At 40.8% G+C, this 19,521-nt stretch overlaps 1 protein-coding gene and 1 long non-coding RNA gene across 2 annotated transcripts in view; both read left to right on the top strand.

The window, feature by feature from the left end:
* Positions 1-19,521, top strand: part of DDX1 (DEAD-box helicase 1) — a 413,174-nt gene that overhangs the window by 198,998 nt on the left and 194,655 nt on the right. The gene's annotated exons all lie outside the window — the stretch shown is intronic.
* The window catches only part of LOC141984527 (uncharacterized), a 105,012-nt gene that overhangs the window by 84,913 nt on the left and 578 nt on the right, over positions 1-19,521 (top strand). The gene's annotated exons all lie outside the window — the stretch shown is intronic.

The raw sequence follows: 19,521 nt of genomic DNA, 5'->3' as shown, positions 1-19,521 counted from the left end.
GGAAAGACAATGCAGAAGGCCTGGCCTACCCATCCAAGTAAATACACCTGGCTGCTGGGGCAAGTACTAGAGAGCATTGCTGCAGCCATACCTACCTCTCTGGGAGTTGAGGGGTATCTGCCACTGCCTTTTCAAGTGGGTTGCAGAGTCCTCGTACATGTTTGGGATGTGGATGCAGAGCTACACGGACCCTATGTCATGGTGCGCCTGGTGTCACAAATTGCATTAATCCAGCTCTGACAGTGAGGTTTGGCTCCAAATTACAAATTCATCCAGCTATTATTCTATATACCCCCCACCTACAACCTATTATTATGGGCAGGTGTTTATACAAAAATAGCACAAAAAGCTTCAGAATTTGTTGTGAGGTTTTCATAAAAAAACCCAAAGGCACTGCTGAGGTGGAAAATACACTTGGCATGAGTGGATGCATTAGCAGGTCTGTGGTGCTTTTTAGAGTAGCTTCCCTTTTTACAGTCTAAAGTGCCATCTCTCTGCTGGGATGCAAACCTGAGCGCCCAAGCTTTTGAAGTCATTAGGAATGCCATGATCCTGGCCAAGGTTTTTTACAATCATAGTTTCCTATTTTCTAACTGTTTTTCCTCTCCCTGGATTCTATGTGAAAGACTCCAGGGAAACAACTGACTAAATGATTGACTGCCGGTAAGGGAAACTAATTAGCCCACTAACAACAAAGGAAACTGACTGACTATATGCAAAGGGCTGTCAAATGTCCAGCTGAAAAAAATTGAGAAATCTTTCTCTGTGATACGCCTGGTCCAGCTTCCATTGGGATCAATACCCAAACTCGCACTGACTTCACTGGTGGAGGACGGACTCTATAGTATTTTTAGGTGTTACTTTTCATGCAAGCAGGTGAAAAATATTCAGTCAGAGCTTTGATTTGAATCCTCCCTGTATTTTCAGTCAGCGTGAATATGGCAATTGTTTCCCTTTCCTTTCTCAAAATGTTCTGTAGTGTTGGTGCCACATCATACCATAGAGGTGCCTCATGTCAAGATGTGATTATTGATATACACCTATATTCAGGGGGGAAAACCTGAGGTAGTAACACAGTCTTTACCCAAATCACTTCAGTGGAGTTTTGCAGGAGTAAGGATTGCAAAATTTGGTCATTCATTTATACAATAACTTGGGATCTTTCAGAAAGAAAGATACGCTATAAATATATGAAAATTAGGTATAAAGTACACGTTTTTGCTCCATAAAAATTCTTTTTTTATGGAAGGTTCTTCAACTAGTGGTCAACAGGGCATTTGCTGGGGGGTCTGTTGCTAACTGGCTAGCTGGCTCCCCCTTCTCCTCCTCCTCCTTCTCCTTGTATCTTGCAATTGCATTAAAAGACAGTTAAAATGCAATAGCTACTTTCTTTCAGTTGCTTTTATATATCAGCAAGTTGCTGTGGTTGTCAAAGCATGGCATGTGATTGTGAGTAAGAGGGTAGATGGTCTCTGAACTTAGGAATGGGAGAAGTGGCCATGAGACATGTGCTCATCAGTTTGGCCATGCAGTCCCTTGCCAAATCTTGGAACAAATACAGGAAGGTGACAAAGCCATGACAACAAAGGGGTACTTGTGTTTACTTTCTCCTGTGTTACAAATGAGTCACTTCCTCAATAGGAAGGGGAAAGAGCCCATTGTTACAGCCCGTTACAGTATAGTAAAAATACAGTTTATCTGTGGCTGTAATCACCCTGTGATATGCATAATTTTTTTGAACCCTCACATTTTAGTGTATAGTACATTTTATTTGGAGGCATGGTAGCGTCTATTATTCTAATGTATGTGAAATCCCTTTATGGGCGCCATCCTCCAAGGGGTGCAGCGCTCTGGCCCCAATCCAGCAAGGCACTTAAGCACATATTTAAGTTAAGCATGTGCTTTAACTTCTTGCTGGATCTGGGCCAGAGTGCTCAGCACCCTGCAGAATCAAGCCCCCTATACAGATTTCCCATTGATTGTAATGTGAGTTCCATAGATGGCGCAGTTACAAGATTGGACCCCAGTTCTGCAGGATATTGAAGCATGTATTTAACTTTAGGCATATGAATATTGAAGTCAATGGGGCTACTCATGTGAGTAAAGTTTAACAAATGAGTCTGTGTCTGGAGGATCAGGACCTTAGTAATAGTCATAGGGTTCTTTCCTGTCTAGGGGACAGAACCTGCACAAACAGATCCAGGCACAGCTGTAAGGACTGCTGGCCCTGCAGGTGAAGTGGCAGGATTGAGGCCTAGACCATCACCTCAAATCTAGTCCAGATTGTTAGTGATAAAAAATCATTACTATCCAATGACTGACACTCTGTGTGTAATGAGTGAGTGGACACAAGCTAGTTTCTATTAGTAATATGTGGCCAAATACAGAATTAACTGTTCTTTGCTATACTTGATTCTGAACTGGACTACACCTGTGGTTAGCTAACTGTGGCTCTAGTCCTGCAACTGGGTCAGGCTGCATAGACCAAGGCACCTGCAGAGAGCTCCACTGATTCTGTTGTTGCGGCACATGAGTGTAAAGTTCCATCCACATGGATCTGGGCCTACGTTGGCAACAACACATGGTCTGGTGGATAGAAGACTGAATCAGAACTGAGGACTGACCGTGGCCTCCTGAGTGACCATGGGAAAGTCACTTCATGTCTCTCGGCGTGCAGCCAACAAAGTGGGTATTCACCCATGAAAGGTGAATGCTCCAATACGTCTGTTAGTCTATAAGGTGCCACAGGACTCTCTGCTGCTTCATCTCTCTGTGCCTCAGTGTTCCCTTCTGTAAAATGGGGATAATGATACTGACTACTTGGTAAAGCACTTTGAGATTTATTCATGAAAATGCCAGGTAAGAGCTAGAGATTATTACAAATTATACAAGAAACCTCAGCAAACACACAAGATGGATTTGTTTTGCATTTATATTATGCAAAATATTTCAGAGAAATGATCCCTGGTTTAAATTTACGTTATAGGCATTACCATAATTCCAATAATACAAAAATTTCTCCAAAGCTAATTTCATCTGTACAGCAGACTGCTGTTTTCTCTTTATTGTGTTGTTGTATTTTATTAATTATTGACACAGTGCTATATGCATGCATACATTTTGTAGAAATAGGGTATTATTTACTCAGTAAATAATCTGTAGTAGGTATGTAAATCAGCTTGCAAGCACTGTAAAATATTTATAGTCTATCTGGAAGGTTAGAAGACAGACAAGCTGTGTGCATTGTAACTGCATGTTAATGACAACAATGAAACCAGAAGTACAGAAGTCAATGAGTTCAGAACGTTCACCAGGTTTAATAATTCACTGTAACTCTTTTTCCCAAATCCAGTGTGTGACACTGCTCCCCATATTCTTCATAGTTATATTATTATTATATGATTATGGCATAATTATGATGCATTTTGTAGAAGATAGGTCATGTAAGGTGTCATTGGAAAAGTTATGATTTGCTGAATATGATTATCCTATTTGTATGCATGTATCATTTTTGTATCTGAAGTTATAAATACCAACTCTGTATCTGAACTTCAAATGTAGTTATGCCCACTAGACAAGATGCTTTCAGTCTAGATAGCTGGTTGGTAAGGGCCTATTCAGGATAATGAGCCATTAGGGAAAACAGTAGGCCTTAGGAGAAGCTTATTTCCCATTTGGTGAGCCTTCCTGAGAACACTCCAGACAGCCTGTAAGTACTAGTTGCTATGACGCTACAAGGACATGTGACCAGACCACATGATTCTGTACTCCATCTTGGGATGTCAGTATTTTTCCACAAACTGGTCTGGGAACCAAGTTTTGAAACAAAGGGTTCCCGCCATATGCTAAAGCTATATAAGGCAGGGAGTGACATCATCTGGGGTTCTTCACTCCCCACACAACAGGACTCCTGGAAACACCCGAGGAACAAAGACTGATCTGGGAGAAGTGCTGGACCCAGGCTCAAGGGATTTCTAGCCTGTGTATGAAGAGCTGAGAAACCCAAGATGTAAAGCTAATGGAGCTTATGCCTTAAGAATCTACAAGTCTGCCTGTACCATCAGTTAGGGTGAGAATGTGCTAATTCATATCCAATCTATCTAGTATATTAAGCTTAGTTTGCGTTTTTGTTTATTTGCTAGGTAATCTGCTTTGATCTGTTTGCTATCACTTATAATCACTGAAAATCTATCTTTTGTAGTTAATAAATTTATTTTATGTTTTAAACTAAACCAGTGACTTTGGAGTGAAGTGTATGGGACTCTTAGCTCAGAGCGGCTGTTGCATTTCCTCTCCACATTGAGGGAGGGGGGACTCTCTGCGTTTGCGCTGTACAGTTCCCTGTGCAGTGCAAGATGATATAATTTTGGGTTTATGCTCCAGAGAGGGTGTGTGCATGTGGAGCTGAGAGTTACCTTGGCATTAGCCTTTCTACTGTTGGTTTGAGCAGTGGCTAGGCAGAGAGCCTGCATGTAACTACAGATGGGTGTGTCCCTACCTGTGTGTATGCTGGTGGAAGTGACCGGGAGCAGGTCTGCAGTTCGTCACAGCAGCACAATGTGAGAGGGAGCCCAGGCTGGTGGGTCAAAGGGCTCAGTGGTACCCCAGTTCCAGGTGGCACCCTGGAGGGAACCCATCACACAGTGATCTTTAATTTGTATTCCACTAGGCAGTAAATTGTGGTTTGCCTTTTGTGAAGCTTTTGTGGTTATGGCAGACATAGTATTTTTGTCTTTAGCAGTTCAAAGCATGAGTGAAAAAGAATGTCAATTTATTGTCTCTTTGCAGCGTTCATTTTGATTTTTGCCACCACATAGCTTTAAATCTAAGTCTTGGACCTGCAAAAGGTAGAGCCATAGAACTTATTTAATTCTCATTGTCCCCCAAAATAGGTAAGGGAGAGAATCATTTCAACTCTGAAATACAAGCCTCCTAAATAAAGACTGGGTTTTTGTTTCAGTCTGTTTCAAGAGCTTGCAGATGTTCTGAATTGTATAATCTGAAATGCTGGTCACTCTGAATATCATAGCCTCCAAGCCCATCCGGAAGTCATTCTAATCTGGAAATATTTATGAAAAAGACCATCTGGTGAATCCTTCACTTCTCTGACATCACATTGATTTTTAGTTTATCTTTATTTATTTGACTTTATTGTGGCTCGTCACCTAATATCAGCCTGCAATTTCAATTGCAGCATTTTCCACTTTCTGTGCTAAACTGGCATATAGTTACTTTAAATAGTTTCTGAATTTCACCCCAGTAGCATTTTTCAAAATGGTTAGTGGTAAAATATATGTTTTACATCTCTAATTTAATGTTGTTTGATTATATAAGGACAGATTGTGTCCTTGTTTTACACCAGAAGTGAAGAGAATTAAAGTTCCTAGACCCCCTTGCTCAGCCAAATAAAACATACCTAGATTTTGGGTCTATGTCTGGTGTGGTGCAGAAGCCTAAGAAAACCCAACAAAAGGATTTGGGGAGAAAGACAGAAGGGGAAGTTGAAAAAGTCAAGGTCAGAAAAAAGCAGGGCCTGGACAAGAGCTTTAGAAGTGGGAATAGGGATAAATGAAAGTACTAAGAAACTGCTAAAAAAGTAAAATGTCAGGATATGTGCCAGCAATGCCCCTCTGCCATGTACATTGGTCAAACTGGACAGTCTCTACGTAAAAGAATAAATGGACACAAATCAGATGTTAAGAATTATAACATTCATAAACCAGTCGGAGAACACTTCAATCTCTCTGGTCACGCAATCACAGACATGAGGGTCGCTATCTTAAAGCAAAAAAACTTCAAATCCAGACTCCAGCGAGAAACTGCTGAATTGGAATTCATTTGCAAATTGGATACTATTAATTTGGGCTTAAATAGAGACTGGGAGTGGCTAAGTCATTATGCAAGGTAGCCTATCTCCCCTTGTTTTTTTCCTACAAAACCCCCCCCAAGACGTTCTGGTTAAACTTGGATTATTGCTGTGCACATTATAAGATGAGCTATTGCCAGCAGGAGAGTGAGTTTGTGTGTGTGGTTTTTGGAGGGGGGTGTGTGGGAGGGGGTGAGAAAACCTGGATTAGTGCTGGAAATGACCCACCTTGATTATCATGCGCATTATAAAGAGAGGTTTCAAAGAGGGATGGGCTATTACCAGCAGGAGAGTGAGTTTGTATGTGTGTATGTGGGGGGGGGGGGGAAGGGTGAGAAAACCTGGATTTGTGCTGGAAATGGCCCTACTTGAAGATCACTTTACCAGCAGGAGAGTGGGGTGGGAGGAAGTTTTGTTTCATGGTCTCTGTGTGTATATAATGTCTTCTGCAGTTTCCACGATATGCTATGCATCCGATGAAGTGAGCTGTAGCTCACGAAAGCTCATGCTCAAATAAACTGGTTAGTCTCTAAGGTGCCACAAGTACTCCTTTTCTTTTTTCTTTTTACGAATACAGACTAACACGGCTGTTACTCTGAAACCTGTCAGGATATTGTAACAAGCACTGATATGGAAGAAAAGCTTGGCTGGGAGCTAAAGATAGACAGATTCAGACTAGAAATAAGGTGCATATTTTTAAAAAGAGAGGTCAATTTGCCACTGGAATATCTTAGCTGGGATGTTGTGGGGTCTCCATTCCGTGAAGTCTTTAAATCAAGACAGTGTTTTTCTAAAAGAAACAACTCAAACCTGGGCTTGATGCAGAAATTACCAGGTGAGTCTGTATTGTGCAGGAGAAAGTCCAGAAAGACAATCATAATAGTTCCTTCTGGCCTTAAACATTGATGAATTTATGAAGCAAAGAGAGAAAAAATTGCGCCCAGGACATGTGTCTGTGGAGTAGGGAGTATAGTAGATTTGTGAATCCAAGTGGAGAAAGAAGGAAGAGGAGGGGTCTTGGCTTGGAAGATGAGTAGGTTCAGTTTTTGTCATGTTGAGTTTGAACTGATGGTAGGATATCCAGGAGGAGATGTTGTAGAGGCATTCAGAGACTCAGAGTTACAGGTCAGAGTGAAACATAGTCTTTCCTTTAATCTACTTCATCAGACAGTAGCAAATCCTTGCTCAATTACTTGGGAGGTTTTGCAATCTCTCTTGAGACCCCTATCTGGATCAGGAAGCCAGGAAGTGGAGCTAAAATGAAACTTCCAATCAGGGAATGGGGAAGGGTCTGCCTATTTATAACTATATACATATTCATACATTAAAATGGTATAGATTTTATTTTATCCCTCTCACCAATGTCTTTCATCCCTTGTCTTAGAATACAAGCTCTGCAGGACTGGGATAATGCCTCTTTCTGTGTTTGTACAGTGCCCAGCACAATGAGCTTCTGATCCTGACTGCTCTGAGTGCTAACACCATATACATTATATTAGTGGGAGAGGGAAATCAGGAAATTCAGTCTCTGCTTTGGGCCACAGACAATGGAGTAAGACAAGGCATTATGGGTAGTACTCTGGCTGGTGGAATGAGAGTATGTTTTCAACTCCAGGGTTCCTCGATGAGTCAGATGCCACATAACATAGGGTGCATAGGCTATGGCCATTGCAGCCCAGGACTCCTGGGTTCTGTTTCTAACTAGCAATGACTCACTGTGTGGCCTCGATTAAGTCACTTCACTTCTTTGTGTACCAGACTGATCACCTGAAAATATAGCACAATTATATTTACCTGCCAAATTGGGGCGTTATGAGGATTACCTAATGTTTGTAAAGGGTTTGGGATCGTTCCACGAAAGATGCTGTGTGACTGACATGCTTTGGGGTCCAGACACTACGTAATAGTATATGTAAGATATTATTCTTGTTACTAATTTCCAGTGCTTCTCATCCTTCTGCAATTCTTATCTTAATACCAGTGATGCACTCCAAACAGCAATTAACCCAACATATTGTCTTTATACCAACACACTGTGCATTTGTGATAATGTATGGATTTTCTAGGGAAAAGTTTATATGCAGAGTCAAGATGAAACCTACAATGACATCCTTCCCAGTATATTAGATAATATCAACTAAGAAAGAAGTGATTTCAAAACTGGATCTGTTTAGCAGGCATTCATTTTAGAAAAAAAAAATTAGCATTGCAGATAGAGACGGAAGAATAGTGACTTTTTTTTCTTGTGCATTCATTGTCTTGAATCAGCCTATTGTCTGGATCTGTGACGTTAGCGTGTGTGGGAGTGCAAGTCACTGATGGTTGAATTCTACTTACAGTTCTTTCAGCTGTGTTTTGAGACTCCCATTGCTTATATTTCTGTCTGAAGTTCTAATACTGGGGATATTTTAGGACAATGTGTTCTACATTTTCTGCATTGTTGAACTTTCAGAACATTCTTTTTGCATAAATCACAAATAGTACCCATAGCTCATTGGTGGGCCTGAGCCACCACAGAGGCTCCTGGGAACATACTTTACCCTTTCCTAATAAATATGCATATGACAAAAATAATCTGCATTCATGCAGCGCCCTAGTTCTGAGGGACCTCAATGTGTTTTATGAACATTAGATAAGCTTCCGCTCTCTGATGTGATTAAATATCATTATGTCCATATTAGAGATAGGTAACTGAGATACAGGTAGTTTAACTGTAATGTCCATTGTCAAGTGTAAAGTCCATTGTTCCTTGACTTTAGCAAAGCTTTTGACATGGTCTCCCACAGTATTCTTGCCAGCAAGTTAAAGAAGTATGGGCTGGATGAATGCACTATAAGGTGGATAGAAAACTGGCTAAATTGTCGGGCTCAACGGGTAGTGATCAATGGCTCCATGTCTAGTTGGCAGCCAGAATCAAGTGGAGTGCCCCAAGGGTCGGTCCTTGGTCCGGTTTTGTTCAATATCTTCATAAATGACCTGGAGGATGGCATGGATTGCACCCTCAGCAAGTTTGCAGATGACACTAAACTGGGAGGAGAGGTAGATACGCTGGAAGGTAGGGATAGGATACAGAGGGGCCTAGACAAATTAGAGGATTGGGCCAAAAGAAATCTGATGAGGTTCAACAAGGACAAGTGCAGAGTCCTGCACTTAGGACGGAAGAATCCCATGCACCGCTACAGACGAGGGACTGAATGGCTAGGCAGCACTTCTGCAGAAAAGGACCTAGGGGTTACAGTGGACGAGAAGCTGGATATGAGTCAACAATGTGCCGTTGTTGCCAAGAAAGCCAATGGCATTTTGGGATGTATAAGTAGGGGCATTGCCAGCAGATCGAGGGACGTGATCGTTCCCCTCTATTCGACATTGATGAGGCCTCATCTGGAGTACTGTGTCTAGTTTTGGGCCCCACACTACAAGAAGGATGTGGAAAAATTGGAAAATGTCCAGTGGAGGGCAACAAAAATGATTAGGGGATTGGAACACATGACTTATGAGGAGAGGCTGAGGGGACTGGGATTGTTTAGTCTGTGGAAGAGAAGATGAGGGGGGATTTAATAGCTGCTTTCAACTACCTGAAAGGGGGTTCCAAAGATGATGGATCTAGACTGTTTTCAGTGGTAGCAGATGACAGAACAAGGAGTAATGGTCTCAAGTTGCAGTGAGGGAGGTTTAGGTTGGATATTAGGAAAAACTTTTTCACTAGGGGGGTGGTGAAACACTGGAATGCATGAGCTAGGGAGGTAGTGGAATCTCCTTCCTTAGAAGTTTTTAAGGTCAGGCTTTAAAAAGCCCTGGCTGGGATGATTTAGCTGGGGATTGGTCCTGCTCTGGGCAGGGGGTTGGACTAGATGACCTCCTGAGGTCCCTTCCAACCCTCATATTCTATGATTCTTTGATTCTATGATTAACAGTGTGTCAGTAGCATCATGGAGAATGGAACACAAGAACACTGAGAACACTGTCTCCATAGCTAAACACTTCTCTATTTCTGTTTAGATTATCTTAAAGACCCTTCTCTTTTCTCAAGTGATATATTCCATCTTCCATACAGCCAAACGGGTGCAATCTAGCAGATCCCTATTGACGTAGCAAACTATCCTAAGTGCATGACCTGTCACAGGTGTATCTAGAAAAACTTGATCAATTCACTACAGGAGCACCAGCATTTGATGTGGGCAGATGGATTTTGTGTGACTATTGGTCTGCATAGAGATGTGCCATTGTAACACCAACAGACCCTGATCATTAGGAGATAGGACCAAACCTGGGATCTCTGGAGCTAAATGCATGAGCCTCTACTGCATGAGCTAAAAGCCACTTGCCTCTTAGCTAAGTCTGTCACAGACTCATTAATCTTAAGTGGTCTAGGTGCCACTAGAGGGTGACAGAGCACCACACCTAGGAGGCGTGGGTTACATCATGGGAAGGTTTTTACCAAGATTATTCATCATTAGGTGCGCTATTTGTTGTACCTTTAGCCAGCTCCATATAAAGTAAAAAGAGCAAAGATCAGCAGACATAAATCCTCTGTTGAGAGTTCTGGGTCCATAGAGATTTAGTTATACATGAAGCAGTGCTAATGTATTTGAATGATATGTCTTATTTTTAAGTATATGTACACAAATCACATTATTTCCTAATGAAATACATGCTTTAAGTGTTTACCTAAGAATGATTTATTAATTTATACAGTATGAAGGCATTTTTCTGAAAAAGAAGCATTCATAATAAGAATACCTCAAGAGTACTGAATTGAAACCAGGTCTACAAAACCTGATTCCAATTAGTAAAATCATTCCTCCTACATCGTTTTCATTTCTTCTCTGCTCTGCTCATACATTAAATCACAGAATATGACTTTGTTTCATTTTAGCCCCATATTGGCACTCTTCTGGCTGATGATATTTTCACATTGTTGATTGATAACTGGATGAGTGTGGCTAGGGGACTTGTTACTGCTGCTTTGCATGGAGTATCAGAAACTAGAGTGTTGAAGCTCTCATCTCCTGAGAAAAAAATCTAGCTGACATCAATGCATGTAGGGATGGGGAAGATAGTGATTCAGGAGTCCTGGATGATTAAGGGGCTGGGGCACATGACTTACGAGGAGAGGCTGAGGGAACTGGGGTTATTTAGTCTGCAGAAGAGAAGAGTGAGGGGGGATTTGATAACAGCCTTCAACTACCTGAAGGGGAGTTCCAAAGAGGATGGAGCTGGGCAGTGGTGAGCTGGAGCCAGTTCGCACCAGTTCATGTGAACCAGTTGTTAAATTTTGAAGCCGGTTTAGAACTGGTTGTTAAAGGGGTGGGCAAACTCCAGGTCACGGGCCACATCCAGCCCGCGGGACCATCCTGTCTGGCTCGCCTGAGCTGTCCGCTGGGGAGGCTCCCCTGAGAATCCCTTTTTAATTTTACTCACCCGGATGCGCTCCGGGTCTTCGATGGCACTTCGGCGGCGGGTCCTTCAGTCGCTCTGGATCAGCACTTTGGCAGCGGGTCCTTCAGTGCCGCCGAAGACCCTGAGCAACTGAAGGGCCTGCCACCGAAGTGCCGCTGAAGACCCGGAGCGACTGAAGGAACCGGTTCTTCAGCTTTTGGCAGCTCATCACTTGAGCTAGGCTGTTCTCAGTGGTGGCAGATGACAGAACAAGGAGCAATGGTCTCAAGTTGCAGTGTGGGAGGTCTAGGCTGGATATTAAGAAACACTATTTCACTAGGAGGGTGATGAAACACTGGAATGCGTTACCTAGGGAGGTGGTGGAATCTCCATCCTTAGAGGTTTTTAAGGCTCGGCTTGACAATGCCCTGGCTGGGATGATTTAGATGGTGTTGGTCCTGCTTTAAGCAGGGGATTGGACTAGATGACCTCCTGAGGTCCCTTCCAACCCTGATATTCTATGATTCTATGACTGAATTCCTGGCTCAGCTGCAGACATTTCCACATGATTTTGGATAAATTACTAAACCTATCCTGCATTTCAGTTCCCCATCTATAAAATGGGGATGACCTCCCAATGTCATAGGGGTCGTGAGAAGATAGAATCTATTCATGATTGGGAGGCATGTGAATATTAGGCCAGATCAGCTGAAAGCACCAAACATGCTGTAAATGTACACAGCTGTATCATTTAATTACAGGATACAGACGGGAGGCAATTCAAAACAAAAAATAAGCCATCAGCCAAGATTTTCAAAACTAACTAGTTTGTATAGCGCAATTTTGGGTTGCTCAACATCAGATAGTTTAAAGGGGCTTGATTTTCAGGAGAGTGTGGTGGAGTTCTTAGCACTTTGTGAAAATCAGCCCCCTTAGGATGTTTCAAGATGGGCATACCAAACCTGAGACACCCAAACTCCTTTTGGAAGACTTTTGGAAGTCTTCATCTATACCATGTACTTGTTTGAAGACAGACTGATTCATGCAAATTTATTCAGTGTTTAAACTCATTCTGTGGCTGTTTTGTGCAAGCAAATTTCACCATATGTATTGCTTGCAAACTCTCTTGTATGAGTATGTACTTTTCATGTGATTGACCCTCACATGGTATTGTTTCTGTTCCCTTATTAGGTGATCTAACCTTTAGAATCTATTTTCACTTCTGCTTGAAATGAATGAATATAGTTTAGTTGTACCAGAGCAAACTCCTACGCTGAAATCCTGTACCTACTGAAGTCAATGGGACCACTCCCATTGATTTCAATAGGTCCAAGATTTCACTACTAGCACACAGAAAAAAATGATAACTTGCCCCTATTTACAAAGAGCGGTAAACTACATTTGTGCAAATAGCATATTTCCTTGTCTATGTTAACACAAGTGCAGCTGCACCACTGAACCACTGAGTTGCTAAACATCTATTGCTGAAATCAGGGTTAATGTCCAAGGTACCCTACAAAATAAAAAACCCTGCAATTGACAGAAACCCTTAATATAATTGAAGATCTATTGTCATGCAAAATCCATCAATAACTGTAAATAAATAAATGCAATGGAATGTAAAAAGCACCACAGAATCATTTGTTATTACGTTCACCATTGTCCTTGTTTTGTAAATTATGTTGTACCAGTGTTGGTTGGCAATGCTTTGTTTTTTAGTGCTTGGATTTTCTGTAAGAGATAATGGTAACGACTGAGACTCTTTGATTAGGGGAATGACTGGGCAGATAATGAAGGTTATAGATCATTAGCAATGCTAGGGAGTCTCAAGCAGTCTTTAGTGGAACTGGAGTTTCATAACAGAATCTGAATGCATCTCAAATATTACATTAATGTTTGCCACTGATGAACTTCCCACTCGGTGGGAGTTTTGAATAATGGATTCATGCACCCATGTACGTAAATCCTGAGACACAAATTCACTGCATTTTTTCATATTCTAAATACTCCAGATCCTTAGAATTCAGTTCTCAGACTGGCAAAGATGCAAATGGAAGGGGGAGAGAAATGAATGACAATACAATCAAAACAGAGAATACTGTAAAGGTCAAAGTAACACAGCATCTTTATACATACCGCTGAACATAGTAGGCTTTCAAATCCAATTGTCTCATCGTAGAGAGGAAGACTTCTAAAAGATACTATCAAGTACTATTTTATAATTTTGAATTCTTTGAATGGGGATCACTCTAGCTTTGCCAAGGAGACAGAGAGTTGTCAATACAGAATACATGCTGGTTAAGGTTACTTTCATATCCCTGCTTGTTCCTGGATTGTGAAGAAACATAGGTGTCTAAAAGCACTTTGTGAAATATCTGTCTGGTAAGAAGATTACTCCCTGTTCACTCAAATATGGACTTGGCTACAGTTATTCATGATTTAGTGATCTCTCACCTGGTATATTACAATACAATATGTATGGGGAAACCACTGAATTTGGCACAGAAACTACAAGGAGCACAGAATGCAGCTGTCTGCCTGCTAGGCTGTATAATCCATAAGGTTCATATACTATTAATTATCTGAAGACTAGTAGTTTCTGAGTGTCATTCAAAGCACACACAGCCTCTTAGTCAGCTCAGAGACCACCTCTCTTCTTATGTAATCCGGCAGCACTAGAATCTGCTCTCTAAGGGTCATGTTAACAGGTCTCTGCTCTTAAAGCAGAACGTTTTCAGGCAACTTTAAAAATTGCTTCCCACACTTGGGGTCTAACAGAACTTGAGTCTGTTGACTAGAGCTGGTTGAAAATTTTTATCAAAACATTTTTTCAATTAAAAATGGCTGTCTCACCAAAATACATTTTTGTGCATTATATTTATTTTTGTCAAAATAATTTGATTTTTTGACAACCTGTTACCTTCCTCCTAAAATTGCTTAATATGGGGGTTTTTTTTGGTTCCCCTCTCTTCTCCCCCCGTCTCCAATTGTTTTACTATTGTAAAAATGGGCAGACAGAGTGAAGGTATAGAATGGGGAGAAAATGAAAAACCAAAATCTGAAAATGTTTGGATTAGTTTGGAGAAAATCCCCTAAAAAAGTCCATGAAAAATTTCAGACAAATTAGAAAGTTTTTATTTATTTCAGGAAGGGACCTTGTCAGGGTTCCCTCCCCACTCTGAACTCTGGGGTACAGATGTGGAGACCCGCATGAAAGACCCCCATAGCTTATATTCCACCAGCTTAGGTTAAAAATTTCCCCAAAGCACAAATTCCTTTCCTTGTCCTTGGATGGTATTGCTGCCACCACCAAGTGATTTAAACAAACATTCAGGGAGGGGCCACTTGGAGTCCTATCCCCCTCAAAATATCCCCCCAAGCCACTTCACTCCCTTTCCTGGGGAGGCTTGAGAATGATGTACCAACCAAATAGGTTAACAAGGTGAGCACAGACCAGACCCTTGGGTTTTTAGGACAATAAAAACCGATCAGGTTCTTAAAGAAGAACTGTATTATTAAAAAAAAAGTAAAAGAAGCACCTCTGTAAAATCAGGATGGAAGGTAATTTTACAGGGTAATAAAAAGATTTAAAACACAGAGGATTCCCCTTTAGGCTCAACTTCAAAGTTACAAACAGTAATAAACCTCCCTTTTGGCATAGGAAAAATTCACAAGCTAAAACAAAAGATAATCTAACACATTTCCTCGCTATTACTTACAATTTCTCTAATTTTAGATGTATCATTTCAGTAGGAGCTGGATTACCTGTTTGGTCTCTCTCTTTGTCTCCAGAGAGAACACACAGAGAGCACAAACAAAACCTTTCCCCCACCCCAGATTTGAAAGTATCTTCTTCCCCCATTGGTCCTTCTGGTCAGGTGCCAACTAGGTTAATGGAACTGATTAACCCCTTACAGGTAAGTGATTCTGTACCTCTGGCCAGGTGGGATTTGATGTTACTGCATAAATAAAGGTTGTTACCCTTCCCTTTATATTTATGACAGATCTCGAGAAGTCATCAAGTCCGGCCCTCTACGTTGTGGCAGGAACAAGTAAACTTAGACCATCTCTGACAAATCTTTGTCCACCTATTTTTAAAAACCTCCAGTGATGGGCATTCCACAACCTCTATTAGAAGCCTATTTCAGAGCTTAACTACGGTTTTAGTTAGAAAGTTTTTCCTAATATGTAACATAAGTGTCCCTTGTTACAGACCAAGCCCATTATTTCTTGTCCTATCTTCAGTGGACATGGATAAAAATTGATCTTGGTCTTCCTTATAACAGACCGTAACATATTTGAAGACTGTAATCAGGCCCACCCCCCCACCTTCTTTTCTCAAGACTAAATGGGCCCAGTTTTTTAATCTTTCCTCATAGGTCAACTTCTCTAAAACGTATCATTTTTGTTGCTCTCCTCTAACTCTCTCCCATTTGTCCACATCTTTCCTAAAATGTGGTACCCAGAATTGGATACAGTACTCCAGCTGAGACCTAACCAGTGACAAGTAGAGTTGGACAATTACCTCCCGTGTCTTACATATGACATTCCTGTGAATACATTCCAGAATGATACTAGCCTTTTTCACAACTGCATCACTTTGTTGACTCACATTCCATTTATAATCTACTATAATTCCCAGACCCTATTCTGCACTACTACCGCCTACAAGTTACTCCCTATTTTGTAGGTATGTGTTTGATTTTGTCTTCCTCAGTGAAGTACTTTGCACTTGTGTTTATTGAATTTCATCTTGTTGATTTCAGACCAATTATCCAATTTGTCAAGGTTGTTTTGAATTCTAACCCTGTCCTCCAAAGTGCTTGCAAACCCCCTCCCCCCAGCATGATGTCATCCACAAATTTCATAAGCACACTCTCCACTCAATTATCCAAGTCATTAATGAAAATATTGAATAGTACCAGGCCCAGGACAGACCTCTCTGGGACCCCACTAGATACACCCTCCCAGTCTGACAGCAAACCATTACACTTTGAGTATGGTCTTTCAACCAGCTGTGCACCCACCTTATAGTAATTTAATGTAGATCACATTTCCTTAATTTGCTTATGAGACTGTCATGTGGCAGAAATATCAAAAGCCTCATTAAAATCAAGATATATCACATCTATTCCCCCCTATCCACTAGGCTCGTAACTCTTTCAAAGAAGGAAATTAGATTGGTTTGGCATGATTTGTTCTTGACAAATCCATGTTGGCTATTCCTTATAACCCACTAACCTCAAGGTGCTTGCAAACTGATTGTTTAATACCTTGTTCTGGTATCTTTCCAGATATCTAAGTTAGGATGACTGCCTTATAACTCCATCGGCCCTCTTTGTTTCCCTTTTTAAAAATAGGTACTATGTTTGCCCTTCTCCAGTCCTCTGGTCCCTCACCCATCCCCTATGAGCTCTCAGAAATAATTGCTAACCCAGGAAGAAGAGACCAACCTAGGAACAGAACCCTGGATTCCTGATTCTCAGTCCTCTGCTCTAACCACTGGATAATGCTGTATCTGATAATTTAGCATTTCATAAATAATCCTTAAAACATGCCAAAATAATTTAAAAAATTTATCTAAAGTTAATATTAAGACATTTATTTTATATTTGAAATAACTTTTTGGATAAATGACATCTGGTTGGAAGATATTTTGGGCTACTCCAAGGAATATGTTAAGCAAGGATGTGCATAAAGGGGGCAAGCACGGGCCCTCCATTAATCAGCAGGGGTACAGAACTCCTCGAGCCCCAGGGCCGCAGTGGAGAGAGTGAGTTCCTCTGGCCCTAGGGCTACAGCTGGAGCTGACAGCTCCTCTGGCCCTTGGGCTGTGGCGGGGCACAGAACGTGCCCCTTCAAAAGCCATCAAATTTAAATTCCTGCTCATGCCCCTAAGTATGCATGAGCAGTAGCAGTTACGCTGAAAACATCTATGAGACTAGATACACACTACTAAATTTTGACTTGGCCATAGAAAGATGGAAGTATTTGTTTTGAAATCCTTGGTAATCAGAATACTAGATAAATCAAGTGCTGGTATTTGATTTAAATAAATACATTAAGTTAAATAGCTTCAGAAAAAAATCTTATCATGCTATAAATCTCTCTATATTATATATAATTTAAAATAAAAGGTGGAACTCTTTCAGCAATTTTTTTTTATAATTTCTGTTTTAACAAAGAATATAAATTACATTTTGAGATGTCATTTCATGAGCCATGAATAGCAGATGTCTAGTGAATATTCTACTCTACTAATTAAGGCTCTGATTCTGCAAAAGGACATGCATACCCTCAGCCTTATGTCTTACTGAAGTCAATGAGACTCCATGGGAGCAAAAGGTTCCAGACTTGTGTATTTCTTTGTAGTATTGGGCCCACAATATACCATGTAACATGGGGTCAGTTCTATGAGATGCTCAGTCCTCTCAACTATCTCACACTACTATATGTAATTAAACAATACAATACAATGACTACATTAATTCCACTTGCGAGGCATATTGTTGCAGTAACTTGGGGCTGGATCCTGAACTGGGGAATTTTGCCAATGACTTTGATGAGATTGGGCCCTTCATTGCTAAAATATTTTATTAACATACCACAGACATATTGGGTGAAATTCTGGCTTCATTGAACTCATATGGCAAAACTCTTTCTGACTCCCGGGGGCCAGGATTTCATCCACTATGTTAGCTATACAGTTATACAGAAACTGGTGTAGTCACTAGGGGATAACAGGTGGATTTATTTATTTGATTGCAGCTAAGGAAGGATTGTTGCCCCTTGACTACTAAGTGTTGCCAGAGTCCTGTGAACCTGTAAATGACTGTAATAAATATAAACTGAAAGGCTTACCGGGCAGAGAGATAATGTCAAGGAAAGATGAACTGGTCAAAGACAACTTAGAAGATGAAAGAAAGATAGCAATGTGTAGATATATGGGATGGCTCTCCTGGATACCTATAAACAGATAAAGAACAAAGCAACACATAAATCAGTGGCCATCTAGAAAACAAATAACTGCATTCTCCACTCCAAAAAATTGTCATCCAATGCTACAGTCAGCATTGCCAGAATACTATAGTGATAATGAAATGCTATATGTGAATGCTATTTTATTAGATATACCAGTAAAACTTTTCTTCATTTTACATCTTGGGATTAATAATGTGTGTGTTTCTTTCTCCTGTTTAACCATGAGTTCTTAGGTTGGCTGACCTTTGACTGGTAAGTGTTGACAGGGTCCTGTGAACCCTGGAAACGATAGCATGATGTTATTTTACTGACGAGGTGCAAACAGATAAAGAACAAAGTAACACATAAATCAACACATCAGGAAAAACAAATACATGCATTCCCACTCCAAAAATTATTCCGGAGAAGACGAAAGGAGACCTAGCATGACTGTACTAGGTGTTAGGAATGAGATTCAATCAGGCACTTGAAATTAAAAATACAAACCTTCAGAAATAATGCAGAGGCATCAATGAAAAAAAAATCTAGGTGTAAGGAAAAATGTACCCCAGAGTTCAAATTTTGCAGAGCTGAGTGATAAATATGTCTAAGGGAGCCCAGTTATTACCACCCCAGGAAAATATTTTGACAATATTTGCTTTTTTCTGCCCTTGAGAGGCAAGAAGCTCTCTCTAAGTATTGTTATGACTAAATGTTGATCATATCTAAAGCCATGGTCTCAAAGGATTTGTGCAATAAACCCAAAATGGGAGAGAATTCATGATAGCATAGCATTCAGGAGCAGGAGCAAGTTAAGTGCCAATGTTGACACAAGAACAAATGGATATAAACTGGCCATCAATAAGTTTAGGGTAGAAATTGGATGAAGGTTTTTAACCATCACAGGAGTGAAGTTCTGAAACAGCCTCCCAAGGCGAGTAGTGGGGGAAAAAAAACCTAACTGGTTTCATGACTGAACTTGACAAGTTTATGGAGGAGATGGTATGAAGGGACTGCCTACAATAACATGTAGCTGATCTGTATCAGAGGGGTAGCTGTGTTAGTCTGGATCTGTAAAAGCGGCAAAGAGTCCTGTGGCACCTTATAGACTAACAGATGTATTGGAGCATAAGCTTTCATGGGTGAAAACCCACTTCTTCAGATGCATCAGCTGATCTGCAACTGCTACCAGCAAATATCTCCAATGACTTGCGATGGAACACTATATGGGGAAGGCTCTGAATTACCACACAGAATTCTTTCCCAAGTGTCTGTCTGGTGGGTCTTGCCCATATGCTCAGGGTCAAACTGATTGC

This window comes from Natator depressus, chromosome 3 (assembly GCF_965152275.1).
Source record: "Natator depressus isolate rNatDep1 chromosome 3, rNatDep2.hap1, whole genome shotgun sequence".
NCBI lineage: Eukaryota > Metazoa > Chordata > Testudines > Cheloniidae > Natator > Natator depressus.
The sequence above is the reverse complement of the archived record's forward strand: the minus strand, read 5'-3'. Positions and strand labels throughout refer to the sequence as shown.